The sequence below is a fragment of the Podarcis cretensis genome (assembly GCF_951804945.1).
Source record: "Podarcis cretensis genome assembly, chromosome: Z".
NCBI classification, from domain to species: Eukaryota; Metazoa; Chordata; class Lepidosauria; order Squamata; family Lacertidae; genus Podarcis; species Podarcis cretensis.
The window spans coordinates 13,468,734-13,482,405 of record NC_137184.1 but is presented as its reverse complement, the minus strand read 5'-3'; positions in this window follow the sequence as shown (position 1 = coordinate 13,482,405).

Genomic DNA, 13,672 nt, shown 5'->3' with positions numbered 1-13,672 from the left:
TCTAGTCTGAGTAGGGCTAACTTTGCATACAACCCAGAGGGCAGAAAATGCAGCCATGCATGGGAGGGGGGTGGACACGTATAAGAATATATCATATTAGAAAAAAATATTTTTTTAACGTCTGTGTATATAAAGTGGGGAATACTTTAAAAACCCAAAAAAACTCAAACCAGTGTAGAAGTGTGAAGAATTGAACCTAAGTTTGCAAAAAACAAGAAACTGAAATGGACCAATTTGCCCATCCCTAACTTGGGAGACGGGTGGTGCTGTGGGTTAAACCACAGAGCCTAGGACTTGCCGATCAGAAGGTTGGCGGTTCGAATCCCCGTGACGGGGTGAGCTCCCGTTGCTCAGTCCCTGCTCCTGCCAACCTAGCAGTTTGAAAGCACGTCAAAGTGCAAGTAGATAAATAGGTACCGCTCCGGCGGGAAGGTAAACGGCATTTCCATGCGCTGCTCTGGTTCACCAGTAGCGGCTTAGTCATGCTGGCCACATGACCTGGAAGCTGTACGCCGGCTCCCTCGGCCAATAAAGCGAGATGAGCACCACAACCCCAGAGTCGGCCATGACTGGACTTAATGGTCAGGGGCCCCTTTACCTTTAACTTGGGAGAGAAACTTTACCCTGACCACCTCCCTCCTCCACATGCCTAATCTTGTAGCATTTACCCATTGCTCAGCTGGGGCAGGATGTCTCTCCCCATTTTGCAAAGTGACTCCCATCTATTGACCACAACCGATATACCCCAGCTGCTGGGCCAAATTTTGTCCTCTTCTCTCCCTCCCTTGGTTGCCGTGCTGTCTGAAGGGAGACTGGTTAAACAGGGTGGCGGTATGGGAATAGCAGGTGCAGAAAACTTCTCCTCCAATCACAGAGGCCATAGATCCTCATCCATTCCTTTATTTGGAGACCAGAGCTGAGGAATCTATTCATTTCAACCAGGCTGTGAACCTGCAAATCCTATTGGTGAGCTCAGATGAGTTACTGTAGAGATACTTATTGCTTGGCGTGGAGTAATTCTGCAGTGTGGAAGCAGACATGCTGGAGGACTTTTAAAGGGTACAGCTCCCTCGTTTTCCCCCAGTCGCAGGCATGATGCAAGCAAAGCCGAAGCTCAGGATTTAACTCCCCCCTTTTAGCTTTACCGTGGCAGGCAAACCACCCTAGGCTCCCCTGTTGCAACTGTTTTGTCATAGTTCTGTCAGGCTATCGGGTTCATCAAGCTCGGTACTGTCAACATGGATTGGCAGTGACTCTCCAAGGCTTCAGACAGGTGTGTTTCTCAGTCCTGCCTGGAATTCTACTGGGGATTAAATTTTGGACCTCTCGCATGCAAAGCATCTTCTCTGCTCCTGTGCTATTGTCCTCCTAAAAATAAAATAAGATTCTAGTCCTCGTGGAACATAGGGAACTGCCTTACATTGAGCCATGGCATTGGCCCATCAAGCTCAGTGTTGCTGACACTGACTGGCAGCAGTTCTCCAGGGTTTCAGTCAGGAAGCATTTCCAGATCCACCTGGAGATAAAATGTTGGACCTTCTGCATGCAAAGCACGTGCTCTGCCCCAGAGCCACTGACATCCTTCAAAGTGCATAATTAGCACAATTTGCTTCCCATTTTCACAAATGTGGCAGATGTCAAGACTACTGTCAGGGACAATCTCTGTGGGGGGGGGGGGGAAGTCTTGCTTGAAATGGATTTGGCTTTGTGGACTCATGGAAAAGGCTTGACTCCTAACATGCCCGTAATTAAAACAATTTTTTTTTCCCTTCCAGTAGCACCTTAAAGACCAACTAAGTTAGTTCTTGGTATGAGCTTTCGTGTGCATGCACACTTCTTCAGATACACTGAAACAGAAGTTTCCAGACCCTTCTACATAGTGAGAAGGTGGGGAGGGGTATTACTCAGAAGGGTGGTGGGAATGGGTGATTGGCAGATAGCTGTGATGAGCCTGTTGACGACTCTTAACGACTGCAATAGGTCTTACAGGAAAAAGCAAGGGGTGAGAAGGTGAAAAATGGCTTTGTCATGTATAATGAGATAAGAATCCAAGGTCTTTGTTCAGACCAGGACTCTCCATGGTTTTAAGTTTGGTGATAAGTTGCAATTCAGCAGCTTCTCTTTCCAGTCTATTTCTGAAATTCCTTTGTAGTAAAACAGCTACTTTGAGATCTTGTATAGAATGTCCTGGGAGATTGAAGTGTTCTCCTACTGGTTTCTCTGTCTTGTGATTCCTGATGTCCGATTTATGTCCGTTTATTCTTTGGCGTAAGGTCTGGCCTGTTTGTCCAATATAGAGAGCTGAAGGACACTGTTGGCATTTGCCCGTAATTGAGATCTACAGGCTTTGCTCAATTTCTTTTCAGCTGTAATGAATTAGGTATCTGGGCTTTGACTTTGCCGGTTTAGTCTTCTCTAGGTTTGCAAACCCAGGTCTCCTAGAGGAGCAATTCCTGTATTAGCAAAAACCATGCAAAGACTTGTAATGTGAATGAGATGTGTTCTCTGTAAGCTACGAGGTCAGAGCACCCACCCTAGGTGCTCTATTTTATTTATTTACCAAATTTATTTATTACACATAAATACTTTATTTATTTACACAAAGTAAATAACACCACAAAATATTAATCCAGCTATAGGTAAAGCTAAAGGGACCCCTGACCATTAGGTCCAGTCATGGCCGACTCTGGGATTGTGGTGCTCATCTCGCTCTATAGGCTGAGGGAGCTGGCGTTTGTCCGCAGACAGCTTCTGGGTCATGTGGCCAGCATGACTAAGCCGCTTCTGGTGAACCAGAGCAGCACACAGAAACGCTGTTTACCTTCCCGCCGGAGCAGTACCGATTTATCTACTTGCACTTTGACGTGCTTTCGAACTGCTAGGTTGGCAGGAGCAGGGACCGAGCAACGGGAGCTCACCCCGTCATGGGGATTCGAACCGCCGACCTTCTGATCGGCAAGTCCTAGGCTCTGTGGTTTAACCCACAGCTCCACCCGCGACCCTAATCCAGCTATATGGAGCAGCAAATCAGTGACAATTATCTACAAAGCCCCACCTCATGGTCCAAAAGCCATGCCAAATAAAAAGGTCTTAAGCCTGCTCTTAAACATCCCTACAGTGGGTTAGACACAGATGTTACTTGGGAGGGAAGTCAGGGTGGTGATTGGCGGAGGCAGTGAGAGTCACTCTTGCTTTCAAAGGTTTTCCCTGCATTATATATTTTGAGAGGAGGGTGAGGGCAAATGGTTCAAGATTTCAGCCTGCCGCTGCTCTACTTCCAGTAGAGCTCAAACCCTGCCTGCTAATCTGCAAGCAGAGCAGGCTGAAGAAACTTGAAAGCCTACTACCTTATCTAAGATTCTCAAGTGGAAGCAGACAGTGTCGCCACAGTCAACAACTAGGGAGACCTGTGTCCCTATGAGAAGGACAGCCTAAAGCAGAGTCAGGGGAACGTTTTCAGGCTGAGCGTCACATTCCCTTCTGAGCAACCCTTTGAGGGCCATATGCCAGTAGCTGGTGGAGCCAGAGGCAAAACATAATTGTTATCCTTGTACAGCAGGCTAGTTCAGCCAGCCAGCCAATGATCAAATGTGCTTGTTAGAAACTATAGAAACAGCACAGGCAGTTCCCAGCAGGTGGGACCTCCCATTGTGCAATGAAATTTAATCTGCCTCATTGGGCTGCTAAGGCAGACATAGGGTTATATCCAACTAAGTTCTATTTAGAGCAGACCTGTTGAAATGAATGGATCTAAGTTAGCCATGTCCGTTATATTTATTGGGCCTGTTCTGAGCAGGGATGCAATCCACACAAACCTTATATGTAGTGTATTTATCCCCACCCAACAACAAAAAATTATTCAACAAAGTAAAGCTTCTGGAGAATTCCTTTGAGAAATCTATCCCTAGCAGAATTATATAGGGACCAATTCAGGGCATAATAAAGAATATTTTCCACCTCTCCCTGACTGTAGATAAGCAAACAATTATTTGCTGGCATGTGTTGCACCCAAACAGGCTGTGGACAGAGGGTGACATCTCAGAGCTGTAGTATCTACGTGCTGCTCTGCTTCTCCTTCTTTTACCAGGACCTTAAAGAATCTGACCAAATTCTAAGGTGTTGTCTTCATTACAAGGCTTATTTACCCAATACCATTTTGGGGGAGAAATTCCCTGAAGGGCGGTGATATTTGCAACACTACATAAACCGTTACCTTCATTGTCTCCTTTTCATTCCTTCCCCAGTGTTAATTAATAAAGACAGATGGACCTCCAGAATGCTGCGGGCCATTTGCTCTGCTCGAACAAAATGGCCTTTGGCGGTAATCGCCAATTTGTCCAAATGCCACAATTAAGAGCTTTGGAGCTCGGCAGACGGTTTGCCCACACAGAGAGGAAGCGAAGGGCCCTTTGCTTAGCTGAGCTTCCTCAGACAGTCTGCCCAGGCGATTTAAATCTCTCACTCTCCCCTGTTCCCTCCCACTCCACACTGCCCCCCCATAAAAAACCCTAGTAATTTACTTGGACAACCTTCTCAAAGCAGATGTTGAAAAACTTCCTCAACAACCCCAGCAGGTGCCCAGTATATGTGATGTCACAGGCTTCAAAACAGGCGAAACGTCAGGGATGGATTTACCATCAAAGCCATGCTGAAAAACACTTGCGATAGAGAACAGCACACTTACAACTGATCCCTGTGGCGTCAGCTAGGAAAAGGGTGTTCTCTGCAGTAGAATCTATGGCATCTTGGAACAGTCTCCCCTTAGAGATTCAGCAAGCACCTTCAGTTATGGAGTACCTTTTGTATAAGGAGCCCATCATGCCTCCACTTCCTCAGAAACAGGAGGCTGTCCTTGCACCCCTGGAGTCTAAGACCTTGGCCCAGAAGTCCCAGCAGACCCAGGATCTCCCACATACCATCAGAGGCAACATCTGCTGAAGCAGGCAAGGCCTGCTTAAATGGAAGAGGTGGCTTTCTAGCTACCCAGAATGCACTGAAGCTCTGTTCTCAGTCTGGGGTTGCCTGTGGCTCATATGAGCCAAGCCCTAGGGGCTGAGGTCCCTTTGGACCCCCCAGTAAAATATTTGAGGGGGCCACCCCACCAAGTTGATGGGCATTGACATTAAATGGTGTGTGTCGTGCCTTGTGATCGATTATGCAGGATGGTGCTTATTTGCTGCCCCCAATATTTTATTCAGGTTGGTACCCCTGCTGTTGCTGAAGTATCACTTGAGTCCTGCTCCTATAAATGTCCAGTCTGACCTATGCATTGAGCTGTCAGTGGTGCTGACCTGGAACTTTGCTTTGCTCTGTTCTGCCTTACTAGAACTTGCTTTTCCTCCATTCTTTCCAGGCACGATCGATGCTTTAAAGTTCTGTGTCCAAGCACCCTGATCTCTCTCTCTCTCTCTCTCTCTCTCTCTCTCTCTCTCTCTCTCGTTCTATTGGAGCAAAGCAATCCATGGAAAATCTAAATTGACATTTGCTCCAACTGAGCTTCAAAGAATGGGTTTTTGCAGAAAATGTTCTGGGGCAAAAACCCCCCAAAATGCTCAAAGTTTTTAAGCACGGAAAGAGCAGAGCAAAAGTTAAGTGTGGGTATGCCCTAAACTTTGCCTCACTTTGCTTGCCTTGGTAGAGCTTGCCTAGGATCCCTGGCTTGTGCTGACACCGCCTCCCACTACCAGCCATCTGACTGAGATAAACATCTGAGGCAGGACAGGTGCAGCCCAGACAACAGAAGAGGTGTCACATTACTATACGGTCATCACAAATGGTATTGAAACTGAGAGGGGGTGCTTTGGCATACTCACCTCTCCCTCTCTCTCTTCCAAGAACAGCTTCACTTTCTCAGCCGGCATGCACCAGTTATATTATGGGTAGCTGAATCTGTGTGCATTAAGCAAAAAAACACATGGGTCTCTGTGGAGTGACACCAGTTTTGCTGAGCTTCCTTGCTCACTGGACTCTTGACCGACAAGGGGACGTAGCTGCAGGCAGAGGTTGAAACAGCCACACCAAAAAAGGTGCCTTTCCTTTAAGCTCTTGCGAAATGAATTATTGCGTAACAGCATTAATCACACACACACACACACACACACACACACACAGTGTGTTCTCTTTGCAGGATTATTCTTCCTGCGGAGAAACAGAATTATGCTGCCACCCGTATTACAGGACTTGAGGTGGGGGTGTGTGTTCCTGCTGTTTGATGGCATGCAACACTACACACACTGTGCAGATGCTGCAGTCCTGTGCCACAGGAAGACACAGTGCTGGCAAATGCAAACAGAGACAATGTCTAGTTGCCCATGAATCCAGGAACAAACATGGCTCTCAACTGCACAAGGCTGATTTTCATTCATACATATATTTTTTTAATGCATTAAATTTATAGAGTATGTACCACTGCTCCATATACAGACCCTAACCTTCCTCTGAAGGCCACTGTTAACTCTCCCCAAATTGCATCTATGGAGGCTGAAACAAAGAGGATACCAGCTTGCTGAAGGGGCTTTCTCCCATGCAAGGATCAAATAGCTTTTCAGCCTTTTTTGTGCTAATAGAGGTTAACATCATCTGGTCCCTGCTCACTTTAAAGAGACACTGGAGAGGCAGCATTTGTGATGCCAATGAGCATTATGGACAATGAAGGAATTTAGCCAGTGTTATTCATACTCTGAGGAGAACCACTGAAATTAATGGACCTAAGTTAGTAACACCCGTTAGTTTCAATGAGTCTGCTCTGAGTGTGACTAATGTTTGACACAACTCATAGCTTTTATGCTCGTATTACACTAATGAGTGGTGTCACCTGATTAAAGAAAACTAAGATGATTAATTATATTCATTGATCAATTAAATCTGCATAAATACATCATTCCTTGTACTGAGCTAGATGCTCCAATGGTGTAAACAGAGGAAACTGCCTTATACCAAGTCAGGTCAATTGTCCACCTACCTCAGTATTGTCAACACTTGCTGGCAGCAGCTTTCCAGGGTCTGAGACAGGGTACACTCCCAGCTCTACCTGGAGATTCTGGGTGTTAAACTTGGGAACTTCTGCATGCAAATAATCCTGGGAACTATAGTTTACCCCTCCTCATGGAGCTACAATTTCAAACTACAGTTCCCAGGATTATGGGGCAGGGGGAAATGAGCTATAAATGTATGTGTGCTGTGGGTGCCACCTTTATGCACCAGAAAGGTACGGGAGAACCCTTGCTTTGATGTAACAGTCATCTAACCTCCAAACTCGCAAATCAGAATGAATGCTCACTAAACAGCCAACGCTGTCTAATCTCCCTGCCAAACAAATCAGCAGGGATGCTCAATAAGCAGGTTGTTTGGAAGTGCCGCACGAACGGCTTGTGAGGCTTACAGGGAAATGTACAAAGGGAAAAGCAGGATAAAACACATTCACTCTCTTCCACCTCATATTCTCTCTGCATGCCTGGAGGTTACAATCCAGATTTGCGAGATGCTTGGCACGCTTCATATTTTCTATAAAATTAAAACCTCTTTCACTCCTGAATTTAATCAGCCTTAAAAGTCCTGAGCTGGAGGCATCTTACGGCGGTCACGCGAAATGTAAAGAGAATCACTGATTGCTTCTCTGCGTGGGAGATGAGGACCCGATGGCGTCTTTTGTACCGGAGCGTCACTGCTACCCAATGGGTGGCTTTCGGGTTTGCATTTCGAGCTCTCATAGGCTGGTGTCGCTCAAATAGCTGAACAACCGTGGAACACTTTTCACCCCCTGAATTAAAATTGGAGAGGCACACTTACCGGGTTGTTCAGCACCAATGCTAGAAGGGCTGGCGCTGTGCACTTAGAGCAGCTTTCCAGTAGGGCTCCTGTCCCGCCCCCGCCCCCAATTTCTCTTTATGTCTTTGCAGCACTGCCAAGTCAGTAAGAAGCACAGTAAGTGGGAATGGGGTGGGATGCTGCTGCTGTTCAGGATGCCTGCCAGCCATGCCCTCTTAGAAGATACTCCATTGTGTTTTCCGCCCCTCCCTAGTTTTCCATTCCGCCTCACCCACCAAGAAACACTATTTTGCAGGGTGAGGTAAGGTGCACCTCCCAGGTACGGGGAGAAAGGCGATTCAGTGCCCGCTTAAAAAGGCGTACCTACCCTAAGTCGAACTTTCCGAAGCCATGTGCGAGGTGAAACACCCTATTGGATTGAGAATCTCAATCCAAGTAGTATGTGCAAAAATGGACATCCTAGAAAAAAGCTTCCATAAAAATGCATATATGAAACGATCATACAAAAATGCACTGTATTAGGAAACACTGCTTAGGCAAAATTACATACGAACACGTATGTGAGGAGAAATCTGTATTGAAATGCTGATGAATTTTCCTGTGAATTTTGTTTTTGTTTTGATTGCAAACGTGGAGATCTGAACTTATGATGGGAAAGAGGGGAAAGCTCTTACACAGAAATAGCCCTCTCCTTCCCCTTCTTTAAAAAATGCATTTTTTTAAAAAAATGGAAATGTAAAAATATTAATTCCTAGGTGAGTCAGTCAATGGGGCATCGCACCTAGTCACCCCATTCTGTTATAGCCAGGCTGGCAGCCAGAACGATGCCCAACGATAATGGCTAGATTTGGCCCAAAGATCTCCAGATGCTGCTGCTACTTTTAGCCGCTCAGAATGTAGTTCCTCGTTCCTCATCTAATCGGAAAGAAAAGAACAATTTTTTTGGGGGGGGGGGGGTTTCCATCCAGAAAGAATGGCACTGAGTAATTGCAGTAGTTATTCCAATTCTTAATGCTTCTTCGTTCCCAAATGCCGGAAGCAATCAAGGCATCCCCCACGTCTTCTTGCACAACGGAGGTTAAGAGTCTCATTTCGAATGATTTATCCTAAATCAGCATGACAGGGAGAGGAATCTCTCCCGTTCAAGGGAGGGTGGGAGTCCTTCTACCAATAACTGGGTGCATGGTTGGAAAGGAAAGGTGACCCCGATGTGAACACGCCGTTACATTTTTTGCACGGGTGCCACCACGTTCATCAGCCATGACGCTGCGCTTTGCTCATGCAAAGTTGATATACGGGAGCGGGAAGAGGAAGGGGGAGAAGTAGGCATTCTGCAAGCTTTGACTGTTGCTATAGAGACAGAAGCAAGTTTTGAGTTCTCAGATGCAAGCAGCGCAATCCCTCTGAGGGCTCCTTCCTGCACCCCGAGACGCGCTGCAGACTCTTTGCAAAGTCTGAGGTGGGCTTCAGAAACAGATCTCTCCCCACCCCCCTCCCACACGGGCACACCGATGAACCGCGCTTCTGGAAGAAAGCTGGCGGTGTCAGCAGCAAAGAGGCATTTTATTCTCTCTCTACTATTTGCCAACCCGCCTGCTTGACCCCTCTAGTTCAAAAACTTCAGCAGTCCCAAATATGGAAGGGTATACTTGTCAATTTCAGTTTCTCTCTGTTTTCTGGTATATCCAGTCTTACATTCATTTTTTCACATTTCCACAGTGGTTTGCATTTCGATTTTTTTTTTTAAAGTCCTCATGAGATTTCACCATAATATAAACTCTGAAATTTCCCCCTTTGAGTTTGTGACAAGATTGCATCGTTTAAGTTGTTGGTGCCCATCTTATGTGTTGTTTTTTAAATCTACCATATCAGATTACACTTTATTAAGTGGTACCTTGGTTTACGAACTTAATCCGTTCCGGAAGTCCGTTCTTAAACTGAGGCACACTTTCCCTAATGAGGCCTCCCGCCGCTGGTGCCCTTCCATCGTTCGGATTCCCTTCTTAGACAGAGGTAAAGTTCTCAAACCAAGACACCATTTCTGGTTTAGCAGAGTTTGTAAACCAAATCGATCTTAGTCCAAGGTACCGCTGTGTACCCATTCAGAAAATGTGTCTCGTGTGCTTCTCATTTTGCTTTCTTCCATTTTAGTGCCAAATTTCTTCTACTACACACATTTTTGCAAGTAAGGTTCCCTAATAAAGACATTTTTGCAAACTATGTCGCCTTATATAATGCACTGGTGGGGAGTACCTGGTGCTTCCTGATAAAAAATGGGGGGGGGAATTCTGTATTTAAATGGACAGTGTAGTTTGTGAGTTTGGACCCATCACACCAAAAACTGGGTGAACTCACACCAAAGTTACATTTTGGTCAACCGTCTTATTTCAAAATGGTGCTTATCATCCAAATGACAACAAAGACCCCCACCCCACCTCAGGAACCCTTGTGTTGAGTTTAAGGGCGATACTGTATGCCTAGAAGTGGTTGAATCTATGCCCCAAATTGGGCAGTGTCATGCAAAAGTGATGTTTCGGTTTGCCATATTAATTCAAAATGGTGGCTGAAATCCCAACATTGATGAAAAGTGCATCCCACACCTTGGGAGCCCTAATGTTGAGTTTGGCAAGGTTATCTCAAGAGGTGGCCAAACCCAAAGATAATGAAGTCCCACTGGTACAGCAATAAAACTGCTAGTGCTAGCACATGTGGAAAGCTAAGCAGGGTCCAGTATGGCTTCAAACTGGATGGGGGACCATGTATTGAGATTCCTGCACTGCAGGGGTTGGATGAACCTGGAAGTCTCTTCCAGCTTTACAATTCTGTGATAGACTTTCTAAAATATGTAATAGATTTTTGTGTTTTTTGTAGTATAGGCATTTTAATGCACCTTTTCATATACTGTAGTATACACATTTTTCTACCCATTGTTTGGCTGGAGAACTGCACCACAAAATTCAGAAAAGCGTGAATTTTGAAGGGTGGTTATGTTCCCATTTGTGTATTAAGATCGAGTTAGAGTGAATTGGTAAGTTTTGCATTAAAATTCCCAACTGAACTGATTCCCTGCCCCCTTGTCACTATCATTAGTGGGTAGGTGCCAATCCATCATTATCATTTGCTCCCTGGCACTTTATTTACAAAAAGTACCCGGGAATCTTGAGATTTCAGGGCTACTGTTTTCTGCTCTTCAACGGAAGAGCACACAGACTCTGGGGTCTACATGCAACTCTACTGGGAAGTTAACAGGACCCCAGAATCCAGGGCCCACACTTGCCACACCAGGTAGCTGAACCTGCCCTGCCATTTTAATTTCTTACAATTCTCCTTGCATTGCTTGACGGCATCGTGGGACATTTAAATGGCAGCTCAGACCCAGCAACCCTGAGGTAGCCAATGTAGTGCCTTCCAAATGCTGTTGGACACCAACTCTGATCAACCCTGACCACTGGGACATGCTGGCTGGGGCTGATGGGAGTCCGACAACAAGATTAGGCCATAATGAACATGTCCAGACCAGCTGATTACAGAAAAAAACCCTTCCTCCCTTCCTTCCTTCCTTCCTTCCTTCCTTCCTTCCTTCCTTCCTTCCTTCCTTCCGTTTTATTTTGTTTTAAAGTATCATCTTTTTACGGTATTATGGCCCAAAGTAGCAGTGCCCTGCCCTCTCTGGACCTCTGAGACAGCCTAGGTGCCAGGACGATGCCTGCCACTTTAAGTGAAAGATGTCATCACACAGGAAGCAAAGATGTAAAGAAAAAGGAAATAAGGCTTGCAAATGACAGATGACTATGCAGTTTCTTTCGCTGCTGATAGAGAGAGAGAGCAAGCCACAAATCACAGAACAGAGCAGCTCAACCCGGATGCAGAGAGTGAGAGCTTATTGGCTATGCTAACAGAACAGCATCCTTCAGAGAAAGATGCATTTGGCCAGCAGTGAAGAAAAAGGGGACCAGCTGTTGTGGGAGAAACAATCAATAAGGTAGAGACATAGGAGCTAACTCCTAGGGCCCGAGGGGGCTTTGGCCTCCCAATAAAATATTGATGGGGTCAACCCCCCAGGTTGATGGGCATTGCCATTCAAATGGTGTGCATGCACTGTATCATGTGATTGATTATGCGAGGCGGGGCTTATCTCCTCCCCTCAATATTTTATTCAAGTTGGCACCCCTGTGTGTAGATGTGCAAAAAACCCAGAGTGAGTGGGTGAGAGTGGAAAAAACCAAGTGACTCAAGAACTTGGGATGACACCGAACCAGAATTAGTTAGCAAAGGAAGTTGCTGCTTTTGTGGCAGCTTAAAAATGCATACCCTGTAATAAAATATTTAAAAAATGCAGGTCTAGTGGGAGAAATAATTTTGCTAAGGTATAGGCCACAAGCAGGGACTCTCACATGCAGGGTTCCATCTTGTTCTCCAAGGATGGGGAACCCGTGGCCCTCCGTAATAACTTAAGAGCTTTCCTGGATCAGGCCAATGGCCCATCCAGTCCATCATCCTATTTTCACAGAGGCCAACCAGATTTTTGAGGGAAGTCCACAAGCAGGGCCCGACCACAACAGCCCTCTCCCCTCCTGCAGGTTCCAGCAACTGGTATTCAGAAGCATTACTCCCTCTGAATATGGGGGCTGAGCATAGCCATTGTGGCTAGCAGTCATCAGTAGCCTTCTGCTCCACAAATCTGTCTAGGGTGTGTGTGGGGAGTTAATCAAAATAGAAATTATTCAAGGGAATCTTCAAGGAAGGTGAAGCTTGTAGCAGGGCAGGATAATTATTTGAAGGGGGAATAATTTGTTGAGGGTGAGAGGAACCTCAGAGAGGATGGAGATTCCTTTATTTCATTTTGGGCTGCTCTTGAGCCCAGGGAAAGTGTTGGGGCTTGGAACTGCTGATGGTGTAAACTGGCCAGCTTAAGAGTCCCAGCAGTGGTGGCTGTTTTTTGGCAGGAGAAGAAGCCACATAGGATCCCCTCCTGCGTCGCAATAGGATTCCTTCTGTCTGCTTTGCAAGCTAGTGCTTCTACGGTGACTTCCTGGGGAGAGGGCAACTTGTATGCCAGGGATAGATTTTCTATTTATTTGCTTCTCGCATTGATTACCCAACAACAAACAATCACAAAACAGCCACAGCTAAAAATCTACCTGCACCTACCTCAACAGGCATTGCCTATAAAGGTTGTTAGCCAAGCCAGTGTATATCTTATCACTGGGGTAGGGGACGTTTTCAAGCCAAGCACCACTTTCTCATCGGGGTGACCTTCTGGGACCACATGCCAGTGGCGGGCAAGACCAAAGCCAAAAGTGGGTAGAGCAATGAATATAACTTTTGCCTTTGTTCAGTAGGCTAGTTTCTACACATGTGTATGTGCATATGCGTGCACACACACTCTCGATTCTTGATCCAAGCATGCAAGGAAAAATCACCAGTGTTTCAGGATATACGCTAGCCAGGTAAAGAGGGGTGGTGAGGAATGTGGCCTCGGGAAAGGCCTGCAGGCCAGATAGAAAGAGCCAGTGGGCCACATTTGGCCCCCAGCCTAAAGTGCCACACCTCTGCGGTTAAATGTGTGAAGTAACTCTTGGAAGTTCGTGGAGATTTGAAGCCGCTCTTGCACTGTGTGTAATTTCTGGACAGTTTCACCATATTTGATCCCCAGTGGGTTACCTTTTACTCTCAACTAAGTCATACCCTCCAGCATTTCTCTGATGAAAATCAGGACATCCCATTCCATAATGATAATTTTACTGTTTATACCCCACACATCTTACTGGGTTGCCCCAGCCACTCTGGGCAGCTTCCAATGTATATAAAAACACAATAAAACATGAAATATTTTTTTAAAAAACTTCCCTAAACAGGATTGCCTTCAGATGGCTTGGGGAACCGGATAACTCCATACCCTCCA